At 40.5% G+C, this 11297-nt stretch overlaps 1 protein-coding gene across 1 annotated transcript in view; it reads right to left on the reverse strand.

The window, feature by feature from the left end:
* The window catches only part of ARMC1 (armadillo repeat containing 1), a 113390-nt gene extending 105675 nt beyond the window's left edge, over window positions 1–7715 (reverse strand). The window contains exon 1 of the mRNA XM_069220258.1: window positions 7523–7715. The gene's annotated coding sequence lies outside the window, so the exon portion shown is untranslated. The remainder of the gene's footprint in view (window positions 1–7522) is intronic.
* Between the last annotated feature and the right edge of the window lie 3582 nt (window positions 7716–11297).

An 11297-nucleotide genomic window follows, 5' to 3' on the forward strand; every position in this document is an offset into this window, starting at 1 on the left:
ATTTTGGAAATACGTGTCCAGGAAAAGGGGTGATTTCCTAGACCTGTGGGGTTGGAAATTGTTTTCTGCAAACTTTAACAATAGCCGCAGAGAGCAAAAAAGGAATGGTCTCTGATGTTTCACCTATTGGTGTAGGCTACAATGTTAATAGCACGCAAACAGAAACAGAGACCACCATTGACACTGAACGTGTGGTACAATAAAATATAAGACATCATAGCGGTGGAAAGGCATCTACTTATGGATAATGACAAATTTCTTCTATTTGGCACCTGTTTTAAAGTTTATGGCTAAAAGATGCTGGGAGATGACATGCCCTACTAGACTGAGAGCACTGCAACTATTTGATTGACCCTTAGGATGCGAATTTCTCAAGACAATTAAGGCTCACTGCATGAAGATGCTGGACGTTAGGGGGACATGTGAAATACTTTAATGGCGAGCAGTATTTACATTATCAAAAACGAGGAAAAGACAGGCCTGAAGTGAACTGAGAGATAGGGATGGAGCCAAGAGGGAGGCTAGAAGTTTACAGTAGGAATGAGAAAACTAGTGCAATCGTAAGGCCCATTTATAATAAAGGTGTATTGTTGCCTTAAAATGCTGATAAACCATATTAGCAAACAAAATGAATTAGTTTATCGTTTTGTTTTATGAGTTCTTAAACTTATGTTGAATTTACTAAAACCAATATTCCTTACATTAGATTTATATCAACTCAGGTCACCTAAAAGCAATGAAAACTTTTTCTGCTGGTGCTTACAGTTGGAATGTAGTCAGGAAGTCACGATAAGAGGAAATGTACTGGACTCTTACCAACCCAGTGAGTATCAATAAATGGTATGGGTAGATCGATGGGTTAATATAACTACTGCACAGATCCCAAAGTATCTCCAATTAAGGAACGGACCAATAACATGGATATAAGTTGACCGCAATAACAGAAAATCTGAGAAACAATTAAACAAATGCATAAGAAAATTAAAAGAAACACTATCAAGCAAGAAAAAGACTGAATTTCCAAGCTGATAACAGAGCAGACCTGACTTCCATAACACACTACACATTGTCTGTCGAGTCGGCAATTGTGTCAATAAACTAGTACAGTTTAAATATTGCCCCCATTAGACAAAGTAAGATTAAAGCATCTTGGTTTGTGTTTTGTGACAAAAGATTTCAAGAATAAGCGGCCCAATGAGCTTTGTTTAAATAAGTGTAGACTTTAGAAAGGAAAGTAGAAACTGTACGTGTTATAGCGGCTTACAAAGTATCTCCCTTTTGCTTTTCCACGACCCTAGAGTGGCAGCAAAGTTAAAGTTACAAAACAAGCTCACATTACAGCCAAACAAATGTAAACACAGTTCTGCAAGGTAGCAGACTCACACTGGTATGGAAAAATGTCTTCTCTGTACTATGGTTAATTACATTTCTATTGACCCTACAGACAACAAAGGGATGCTCGTTCTTTCTCAGTCTGAACTTTCTCCAGATTATCTAAGGGTAATGCCGCAGTCTTTAAACAAAGTGTAGCTAGGTGCACCAGTAGACGTACATATAACCGTAGAAATGAAGATCTGGCTATTAGAAGAGCAATGATAGCTGCTTTAGTTATAAAAAAAAAAAAAACAGAGAACATGTGCTGTTCTAAAGCAAGAACTTCAAATGCCTTAAATAACAAATCAGATAGTATTTTAGCACTTGTGCATAACTACATTGAGCGTTTCACTCGCTACCCTCAAAGTCCCTTACGCCACTTGCAACATATGCTTTAATTTTATTTAAAATCCATGCCAATTTGCAGTGAGACGCTCAAAAATATGCATTCTTATCCACACTCGCAGAAAACTCCGACAACACTCTAAACTCGGGTAGCTGTTTCTAAAAGTTAGACCCATGCTTGCAATTAGCAGCAGACATCACAACATAATGAAGCCCCTGCCATCCATGCTGGACTCGAGATTGAAAGAATTTGGAAAATCCCAGAATTTATTTTTGCTGTTCATATACCCAATTTTCAAGCATCTATTACTAGCCAAGGCCTTCCTGCTCTAGGAGGATTTAATAAAATGCAACCCTTCTACAGACAATGAATGTGGCCACGTGGTAGAGCCTTGAACAGGTCACTAATGACTGATCAAAAATGCATAATAAAAAAAGCAATGGCGTCAGGTACAACATTACTGGTACATCTGATAACACCTTAAGCACCCCCTCGCAGAAGGTATGCACTGAGCGGCACTGTACACAAATGACGGAATTATGCAGCAATGAGGTACATCTAAGCAGGCATCAGCATTCTCAGTATCAACTACAGCCCGAATGCTTATTTATAAAACATACCTTGTGTCATTTTATTTTCTAGTAAAGTTGTGTAAACTATAATCTAAAGAATAACTTTGATTTGTCTACAGTTGTATGCTGAGTTACCAATCTCTCTGTTCGAAGGCCTTACATGTCACAACGCCTTACAGGTGAATATAGTGCCATTATTAAGCAATTAGATTGTGCACTCTTCACGAGTTTCCAAAGTAACTTACAAGCAAAAGGTAATTGAAACAGGTTGAAAAACTGGCAATTTTGAACGCTCCCTGTTACCCCACAGGCTACTCCGTTCAAAGGTAAGTATGGTTCCTGCACAATCAATCATACACGAGATATGCTATATGAGCATTTCTAGGGCACTGACCTTTTGTAACAGCTTTTGGTTTCCCTACAAGTTAGTTTGTTGATTCCGTTACAGGAGTTACAAGACTTACGCCTGACAGGAACTTGCCCGTCATCTACACTGATTTCACAGTAACAGACCGGTAAGAACGTTTCATATTTCCCTGCAGATTTTCTTTTTTAACATAAAACAGGTTTTCTGTCTTTGTAACGTTGTGGAGGGATCGATAACTCGTAGCAGTGTACAAGCAATCCGAATGTGATGGAGCAGAATGAAGTAAAGCCCATTCACTAATTTAGCGGCTGCATTTAGAGAACTGTGTGAAGGTTGCTTTTCACGGGGGTGGGATAACTATATGTTTAATCCAACAGGGGGGAAAAAGCATCCCTAAATTGAGTAACAAGGGAGAGTATGTGACATTTATAGCAAGAGCTGGGAACTTAGATTATTGTCAGTGTCGAATCAACATCCTGTGATTCTGGGCAAATCACTTGGGGCCCGATTTAGAACTTAGCGGAGGGTTACTCTGTCACAACGGTGACAGATATCCCATCTGCCGTAATCGAAATCCCATTATAACCTATGGGATTTAGATTTCAGCCGACGAGGTATCCGTCACTGTTGTGATGGAGTATCCCATCCACCAAGTTCTAAATCAGGCCCCTAATCTCTAAGTGCCTCAAAAACTAAATGTGACCTTGAGTAATGTAACTGGTGTTCATGTAAAATGCTCCAGTACTTTCGGGTCAAGTGTGCACTATATAAAAAACTGCCCAAAAAAAAAAAACACAAATAAGTTAATTAAAAAAAATACAAGAACATTAATTATTTTTGGGGGAAGAATTTAGTTCCAGATGATGACCAAAGAAAATACTTCAGCCTGAATGCAGATAATTTTAGTCCATGTATGTAGAACCATGCAATGATTTCATAAAGCTGTAAGATTCCTAGGTTTTCCAAGAGTCTGCATAAGTCGAGAAGCCAAGCACAGGGAGGTACGAGTTGTCTAAAAATGCCTAGGTCCAAAAAAAAGGCTTTTCAAGGATTTATTCATTTTCAATTTTATATACCACGAACAAGACCCAAAATAAGATTCCGAGCGCTCTACATGACAACAAACACTTTACATGGATGTTTGTGCTACTTTCTTAAAGAAAGAGAGAAAACCAGGCACGGTAAATCACAGGATGCACAATTATATTTAAAAAAAAAAACTCAATCATATTCAAAATCAAGTTGCTAAACTTGTCAGTTTCTTAACGCTTTTCATCTGCCAAATATATACTCTATCACTTTTGAGATTTATGCAGAGCAGACTATTTTTTGAAACAACTTGTTTCTATCACAAGTGCGTCTATGGGTATGCACCAGAATTTTAAAAACGAAAATTAGTAAATACAACCTAATTCGCTCTACATCTGTGACTTTACTTGATCAACTTTCCTTAAAACAAAAAAAAGCGTACAGGTAGGAAAATAGTATACCTGCCAAGTAGCCTTTTTTTGTGAGACACTCAGCATGCTATGTCTTTTCCAGTCAAGTTCTGCAACCTACATTTAGTTTCCCATTATAGCCGTAATGTCGACCTACAAACTTCCAGCATGCACAGTGATGCTGGTTTTAATAAAAAAAAAGGCTACTATTGTCTTTAGGTATGTCATGGTATGATATTATTTGGGAGCTGAGAGAAGAGCTGATTATCCTCTCACTTTCCGCCTAATAATACGCAACAGTGGTCAAAGCTATGCATTTCTTTCTAAACTGTGCATAACCCAGATGTCAGCATTCACTAGAAGGACAAGTGCCCTAGCAACATGCATTGGCAAAGTCAATATGTCTCACCTAATCAAGAGCTATTGGCTTTGCCAATGTGTTTTAGCCATGTTCTGTACCGGTATGGCTGCTGTTCAGCACTGACTAAAAGTTTGTGGAGTAGAGGAGAGTGGTATGGAGTGTCGTAAAGTGGAATGGTGAAGAGCGGAGTAGAGTGGAGTGGCAGAGTGTTGTGTATTGGAGTGGCACAGAGTGGAGTCCCATAGCATGGCATTCAGTGGAGTGGAGTGGCGTAGAGTGGACTGGTGTAGAGTGCATTGGCATACAGTGTTGCAGAGTAGCATGGCGTAGAGTCGAGTGACACAGAATTCAGTGTTGTACAATGCAACATGCATTGGCAAAGTCAATATGTCTCACCTATGCAAGAGCTATTGGCTTTGCCAATGTGTTTTAGCCACGTTGTACACCGGCATGGCTGCTGTTCAGCACTGACTAAAAGTTTGTGGAGTAGAGGAGAGTGGTGTGGAGTGTCGTAAAGTGGAATGGTGAAGTGCGGAGTAGAGTGGAGTGGCAGAGTGTTGTGTATTGGAGTGGCACAGAGTGGAGTCCCATAGCATGGCATTCAGTGGAGTGGCGTAGAGTGGACTGGTGTAGAGTACATTAGCATACAGTGTTGCAGAGTAGCATGGTGTAGAGTTGAGTGACACAGAATTCAGTGTTGTACAATGCAGAGTGGTAGAATGGAGTTGTGTAGATTAGAGTATTGCACAGAAGAAGTGTTGTGGTGTAGAGTGGCGTAGAGTACATTGGCATAAAGCAGTTGCATAGAGTGGAGAAGAGTAGAGTGGAACTGAGTGATACAGAGTAGAGTATAGTGCCGTAAAATTCAGTGGCATAAGTGCAGAGGCGTTCAGTGGAGTGCTGCGGAGTGAAGTGGCGCAGAATGGAGCAATGCAGAGTACAGTGGCATAGAATGCTGTAGGGTAGAATGCATTGGCAAAGAAAGCAGGAGTGCAGAGTAGAGTGGAGCAGAGTTAATTGGCGTAGAGCTCAGGGCTGTAGAGTGTCAGAGTGCAGTGGCATAGAGTGCATTGGCAAAGAGTAAAGTGGAATGGCATTGAATGGGTCACAGTGGAGTGGTGTACAGGAAAGTGCCTTCTTGTACAATGTTGCAGCGTGCAGTGGAGTAGAATGCAGCAGAATAGAATACATCATAGAATACAGTGGCGTAGGCTGGAATAGTGCATAGTAGAGTGTAGTGGTGTAAAGTGCTGTGGCATAGAGTGCGGTGGCACAGAACACAGCTGCGTGGAATACAGTGGCATAGAATACAGTGGTGCAGAGCAGAGTGGCATAACATGGCATAGAGTGCAGTGGCATAGGGAGGCACAGAATAGAATGGCACAGAGTGCAGTGGTGTAGAATGTTGCAGTGACGTAGAGTGCAGTGGTATAGAGTGGTGCAGAGTATAGTGGCGTAGAGGGCACTAGAAGAAGGCAGTAGTGCAGAGCAGAGTGACAGAGTTCAAAGGCAGGGAGTGCAGTTTTGTAGAGCAAAGTGTTGCAGAGTAGAGTACAGTGGCATACAGAGCAGTGGCATAGACTACAGTGGTGCAAAGCAGAGTACAGTGACGTAGAATGCAGTGGCAGAGAGTGCATGGTTTCAGAGTATAATGAAGTGGCGTGGAGTGGTGCAAGGTATAGTGAAGTGGCACAGAGTGGAGTAGTGCATGGTATAGTGAGGAGGCATACAGTGGAGTGGTGCAGGGTAGAATGTATTGGCATAGAGTTATGGCATAGTGGTGTAGAGTGCAGTGGCATAGACAGCTGTGGTACAGTAGAGTGGAATAGACTGTACTGTCAGAGTGAACTGTTGCAGAGTGGCGTACAGTGGAGTTATGCAGAGTGGGGTGGTCTAAACTTGAGTGGTGCAGAGCATGGTGGTGAAGAGTGCAGTGGCACAGAGTAGAGTGGTGCAGAATAGAGAGGCATTGGGTCAAGTGGCAGAGAGTGCAGCTGCATAGAATTGAGTCGTGCAAAGTGGAGTAGAGTGAAGTGGCATAGAATGGAGTAGTGCAAAGTAGAGTGCAGTGGCATGAAGTGGTACAGAGTGGAATATGCATTGTGTGGTAGGACACTTCCATTACAGACAATACATCTTCAATTAACATAACCATTACATTTGCACAGATATACAGTTTCACTGATAAATGTATACAGTGCACAAAAAATAATGTCTTCATCTAATTTGAGTTGTTTTGATCATTTGAAAATATTTATTTCCACCACAGTTCAGATTTACTATAAAATGTGCTTCATTTGGGCTTTTCTAATTCAGAAATATCAGCACAGTTTATTTACAGACATTTATATTTTGTTGTGAGCTAGAAAAAAATATAACATCGTACAGGCTTCCGCAAGCACTCCACGGAGCCAGCATGACTGTCACATAAATCCTCTCACTTTGAAGTCTGAGAAACAAAAGTAAACACCAAGCTCCATGGAAGACAGCATGACATTTTTACCTCTGTCTTTGAATGCACAGTAAGTGTAACAAGATTTAAACGCCATGTTTACAGAAATCAAGCACTCCTGGACGAATACAGTAACTAGGATTTTGGCAAGGAAAGGGACGAACTCCAGCTGGGCAGTGTAGAACAAACAGAGCCATCAAATAGAAAGCAAGCAAATGTGAGTTACAACCCACAGAGCCAACGGGAAGCAATACATTCCCGGGGAAACTTTCTGAATGCCCACAAGATGTCCTCAGCAAAGCTGGTAAACTTCGACCTAAAAATGAACAGTTACCACGAAACGACACAGGATACTGTGTACTACCAAACCTAAACAATCACGGGTTGTGACAGCGCTCTCCGTGACACTATAACTGAGGCTCGGACCTCACTCCCAGTCATGCGCCCGTGCCGACACCAAAAAAAAGTAGATGAGAACGCGCGATCATAAATGTCGTGTGTCCCTTAACGGAAACCAGGACCCTTATTTTTTGATTCATCAAAACAACACCGTGAAGCACACCACATACTGAAATCCTTATAACGTAGATTGTGTTAGCAGACAACTGTACCTTCAGTTATACATGCCAACGCTCCTGAATCAGGTGGGAGGTTCCCTGGCGTGGGACTTGCCTCTCGCAAGAGACTGATAACAATCCAATTGCTCCTGTCTTGCGCTTCACCAAACCGACTTCCAACCTAGGAAGGCCACTGAGGCAACTTGTATAAGTGAAGGTATGGAGAGACAACCGGAATGCAATTTCCATTGATTGGCAGGATTTTGGAAGGTCTTTCTTAGTGGCTGTACTTTCTCAAGATAGCTTGCGATTGGTTGGAGGGGGCGACCCGCCCCGGAAAATTATTCCTCTGCCCCGGAAATTATCGCACAAATGCTCTGCTGAAAGAAAAAAAAAAGACCTTCGCTCCGGAAGAGATGGCTCAGCTGCCCGCGAGCTGGTGTTAGTGTAATACAAATAACGTTTCTCGTGAAGTACCTGTGTAGCTAGCACGCGTGCGTATGAGTACTGAGTTCAATTTTCTGTAAAAGAAGTCCAAGCCGGACCTGCTGGACCAGTCTCTAGACAGGGAAACAAAAACAGCGTGTTTTTTATGGCTTTATACGTACGTGCATTGAAACACAGCGTGTTAATCCACCAAGAAACGTCGTTGAGACTAATTTGTAAAACAGCTGTCGAGTGAAAGCTGAATGGCTAACATAATGTAGAAAGAGCTTGAATAGAAGAAAAAATGTATGAATCTTCACAATACAATGTGACTTATTGTAAGTGCGTTTGTATATTGCCTAATGTTGTGATCCTGCAAATCAGAACGTTGTACCCTATAATCAATGGGCTTCTTGAAGCAGATATGCTAATTATAAATAAATGCTTACATGTTATGGTTAACAAAAGTTCATGGAGAAGTTATTCGTAGAGAAAAATTAATGTGCACGTTTGAAAATGTGCCCACGGGGAATGGCAGCCACTTATACGAACTTGTACTAAAATGACTAAAAATAAGTGGAATAATGAAAATGTATAATAATAATGTAGCAATGTGTCATATTAAGCTGTATAACCTATGTTTTGCATTATATTGTAGAGTTAACTTAGCCAAAGTTGTGGCCTAGTCTTTCCAGACCTCATGCAGGAGCCGAATTAATAGATGTAGAAGTTGCTGGAATTAATAATGTAGAAGTTGCTGGTGCATTGAACTGACAGTGAACTGTTTGCTGTTTAATAAAATCTGCTTTACTAGAGTTTTCTGCAATGTACAGATGGACAGGAGATAATGGAACTGAAATTGTTGCAGTTTGGTGTAAGGCAGACTCAATGTACTTTCCCAGGACTCAAACAATAGAGGCACTGACTGGAGAAGAAGATGCAACATTTTCGATACCTGATGAGTCGGATGGTGAGGACATCGTACAGTGAACCAATCAACGAATTGGGAACAGAGAAATATTAGAATTCATAGATTTGCAAAATTAATATTATAGGATAGAGGGATAGCTGCTGATTGATTGACCAAATAGGAATTAAGGGGGTGGACTGAAAAACTCTAATAAAAAGTCATGACAAGGGGCTAAAACTTCAGATTTGCGAATCGAGGGAGATGTGAGGGGTGAAATGCTGATGCTAGAAGACGCGATTCGAGATTATGTCATTGGGCTCATGCTCTGAGAGCCTGATGCGTTGCTGATCGATTGATGACCTGAGGACGAAGACTGACCTTATTGCTGATCCATTTCGTGGATAGGTAGCTATGACAATGTGACTGATTAACTTTTGTGCCTTTCCTTTTTTGGTACCAACTGCGCTGTTTTTATAGGTTATCTACTTGCTAGATGTTTTCCAAAATCATGTTCTAAATTGTTTTTGTATGAAGTCCCACATGCTAAATGCTAATCAGGGTTAGGTAGGATTCTTTGGGTGACGCTGACAGTGACAAATGATTGACAAACTGATTGCTGAACTCTGCTATTGATGTTGACATATTCATCTTTGTTGGCTTATGCTGAAGCATTAGATCATATGTTTTCTCAAGTTCTGATTAGACTATGTTATTGGTGGTCATTAATGAACTAATTCTGAGCTGATTGAATAAAGTTTGAATTAACGTTATGACTTAGTATTGTAACTAACAGGGACATAAAATAGATAAAACGTATAATCGAGTTGTGGTTATGTACGAAATGTCGATATATTGTCTCATGCTTAATGATTCTCTTAGTGGTTATTGATTGATTACATTGATGGTTGATGTCCATCAATTACTACATTGCTAGGATACTCCATGCAATCCAAAAGGTTAATCGGCCTATACGCGTCCCCTTGTAAGTTTACTTACTAAGGACCAGGTGCGCTAGCAGGCTATGTATGTACTGTTTATGAGAGAGTTTGTGCACACCCACGGCCAGATAGATCTTTATTAACCCCTGAAACCTCCGGCATCGGATGGCAATATGCGTGTGTATGATATATACATTATCACGTGTCACAAGGGTTATCTTTTCCTCGAAAACACACTGGTAATGCTCAATGTCCCATTTTAGATCATAAATTAAGTGACAATGCTGGTTTCACCTGCTCGTGGAGTCCACACAGGCAGTGTGGAGACCAAAACCGTAAAACCAGTCCGCGCACTCAACAGAGGAAATATGTAGGTGCTAAGGTGTGGTTATTAATGGTTATGAGATAATGAGAGTGCAGTGTGTGATCATGTGAAGATGGATGTTAGTATGTGGCATGTCCAAGTCCCAGGACATATTGTTTGGGGTCAAGGACAACACATTTTCATGTTTATTTTGTCCTTGGGACAGGTACACCCAACCCCCTGCAGCACAAACCCTTTGCCTACTAGTTTACAGGGAATGAGACTGTCTGCAGTTGTAGTAATATTTCTAATATGCTAATACTGTTCTAAGTTGTATGTATGCTTCATTAACGTAAAACCAATCACTATTAGGGTGAGTGCCCTAAATAAATGTTGTAAGCTCACACTGCACTACAGACAGTGGTTCCAGTAAAAAAATGCATACACATATGCTTAAAAGTTTAACAATATGAGGCTATGTATAATGCTCCCAGAATGCTCTTTGATTAGATGCAAATGGTATGCAAGATTAATGTTTCTTTGCTTTCAAAATACAAGTTCAGAAGAAAATGCAAGTAGGAAAAAAACATTTTGCTAATTTACTGTGAAAGTTTAGGTGCTATTTCTTTGAAGAATCATTTGCTAAAATATGCTAGTATTTTCAAAAAAATAACGGAAAATCAGCGTAACAATTTTTAACACGATTATGAGAAACATGAAAACAAGCACTGGAAAAGCCAACTGATCCAACATTGGTGGTCAGTCTACTGGTTTTGGCAATATGTGTTTTGTTCTGACATGACTTTGTAACAAATATTGGCAAAAAAAAAAATTGGTCTTAAAAAACACACGTTGCCAAAGTAGCCCTGGCACTAAACGAAACTACTTTGTGTGCCAGTATGCTACTTGTGGAAGAGCAGAGTGCCATCGCTCCCAGTAAATCTCTCCGGTAAATAGCTAGGGAGAGAAAGAGAATTCTGATAAAAACAAAATGTCTTGATTGACGTTTGACCGAATTAGGGGCCCTATTCCAAAGAAAGTCACAAAAGTGCACCCATAGTGTGTTTTTGATTGAAAACAAAATGTCAGTTAACAGTTGACCTCATCAGGAGCCCAATTTAAAGAAAGTCACAAAAGTGTACCCATGGTGTATGTCTATGTGGCTTTCATGAATTCACAAGAATTTACAGAGGTAGGCCTAGAATTCATACTGCTCAAAACTATTTGTGAACATTATTTTAGCACAAGCAA

This window comes from Pleurodeles waltl, chromosome 2_2, assembly GCF_031143425.1.
Source record: "Pleurodeles waltl isolate 20211129_DDA chromosome 2_2, aPleWal1.hap1.20221129, whole genome shotgun sequence".
Classification (NCBI taxonomy): domain Eukaryota; kingdom Metazoa; phylum Chordata; class Amphibia; order Caudata; family Salamandridae; genus Pleurodeles; species Pleurodeles waltl.